The sequence below is a fragment of the Penaeus vannamei genome, chromosome 17, assembly GCF_042767895.1.
Source record: "Penaeus vannamei isolate JL-2024 chromosome 17, ASM4276789v1, whole genome shotgun sequence".
NCBI lineage: Eukaryota > Metazoa > Arthropoda > Malacostraca > Decapoda > Penaeidae > Penaeus > Penaeus vannamei.
In genome coordinates, this window is record NC_091565.1 from 21,693,632 (window position 1) to 21,696,131 (window position 2,500).

Genomic DNA, 2,500 nt, shown 5'->3' on the forward strand with positions numbered 1-2,500 from the left:
AGAAACCGTATAAGGTCATGCACTCGCAATTTAAATAACTTTACCTTTGCTATAGGTGTTGTAGGTAAGAAATTATTGATATAACATTTGTTCTAATCTTAATGACTCTTATCACAGATTTTATATCAATAATATTACCGTCGTGAACAGAAAATTGATTTTCATTTGAAACACTTTTAATTTATCTTTCAAACATGGACAGTTACGTCTTTAACTTTATTGCCTGCATGACCGAAGATTAACAATGCACACTTTGGTGAATTGAATGTCAAGCCATATTCAACTCCATAGTGCTCGCATATAACAAATTATCTTAATGCACTACATGTTGGGGACAGTATGATGACATCATCATATGCGAATGCGTTTGCACGTAAACTGCCCACATAACAACCTACGTTACTATTGTTCAATCTACATATTAGTAGATCTATATGTAAACGGAGAAGAGTAGTGGGCATCTTACCCCTCCCTGCTGCACCCCATTACCCATCGCAAACTCCTCATAAGGCTGTCCGTTCTAGCATACCACTGCTCTATTTACGAGACACATGTTCAATGGCACACGGATGATCATACATCTCGTCCTACTAAAACATCAAACAATCTTCTGTGCTTTACCTTATCAAACTTTGGTTGCATCGGACAGCGCAAAAAAATATTTGAGTCCCGGGAGCAAAATACTGGTTGGTTTCCTTAGCACGAAACGTGCAGAGAAATGTCAAATTATCTTTTTTTGTAAGCAATTACTCATATTGTCAGTTTGTCCGTAATTAGATATATTACTACATAAACTAAAAGATGACTAATTATTGTTTTGTTTTATTTTGCGCTGAAATTCAAAGAATCGCAGCAAGATTTATTCTTGTTTTTGAGAATATGTTTAATTTCCTCCTTACCGAATAATATGTTACAAATCCCGAGCTTCATCATAGCTTCAAATGTGTTATTTAACAAAATGTTAAGATCTCCAGTGCTATGAATAAAACAATACATTATATGCTTCATAATTTTCATATTTTGACAGGTACTTAATTGCTCCTTTAACAGCGCTCAAGTTACGCCATGACCTGAAGGAAAGGAGCGTTTGCCAGATTTGCATTTTCGTACAAAGAACCCATTTATTCTTGCAAGTCTCGTTCGCCTCGTCGTCTGACCGCTATTGCATAAATCGGTGTAAATATCTTCAAATCGATTTGCAATGTCTGTCGGAGTAGAAGCCATCTACAACATCCGGAAGTGGTATTTTCTCTTCTTAACTTCCTCAGTAGTCCAAAATTCCGTAAAAGATTTCTTTATAAGTAACTGTGCTGCATTATTTCTTTTAACATCATCCTGATACCGGCTGGCGTGTTTGATGGCCCAGTGGTATTTGCGCCTGGTGTGCATGTCTATATAGTTTATATAAAGATCATCTAATAGTTTATAATTCCTTAGCTGCCACGCAGACATTTTATCCCAGTCGAGTGCCTGGTTTTGGTGCGTCTGTCCCCTAAAATGCTGGGAAAGGTTTACAACATCACTGATAACTGAAAGATCACCACATGACTTGTTTATAGACTGGCTTACAATAAAATTGTCAATGAATTATTAGCTTCGCGTGGCAGATTCACGTGTAAGTGGCATTTGAAGCCACTCTTGAAGCACGAACAAGAGTCTCTCATGAGACAAAAATTGTGCAAGCAGACTGAAATTGCGTGATGGACTATCAGTCAACGTTGAAATCGCCAAACTTTACAGTCATGTCCATCACACAGAGCACACCACCGTAAACGTTCGTGTCGGAATTGTCATCAGTCGGCATATAAACGGAAATATCGAATATTTTGGAATTCCCGTACGCCGCGTGGCACGGTTCTGATTGCCCACAAGAACATTTCTAATTTGCGAATGCTGGAAACTGCATAACCGTGTCTCTTGAATGAGCATAACATCAGTGGAAGTGAATAATCGCTGTATATATTCATAATTGCGATATTAAAACCAGTACAGTTGTATGAACGAAATTTGTGTCTTCCCTTCTATTTAACGTACATAATTATCACAGTCACAACTAGGATCACTTTCACCAAGATCCAAAATACTGTTAGTTGTAATCCGACGAGCCTCGTGCTCTTGATTATTTTTTTTTAGAAATAGGCCAGAAATCCTCAACGAGCACTCTGCGAATGCCATCTTTCGATACACATTCCGAATGATCAGATTTTGGCTTCCGGATGTAAAAGTTTAGTTACACCAAAAACCACTTCTTTTCCAAGTCTGTTTTACTGCCCGCATCCCCGTTCTGGATTTCACGCGTAAATCCGCCATCGTCCTGCACATTTGCCCCAGGGTTTGTATACTCATCGGCATAGTCTTCCATCGCGTCCTTGGGTCTTGTCAACTGTGCGTCCCAAATCGCCTCGAAAGACGGTCAGCTTGGTACCGGCCACGGCCACGACGTCCACTTGGATCACGGGATGGCCGCCGCTCTCCTACCACACGCTGCCAAGGGGCCTAG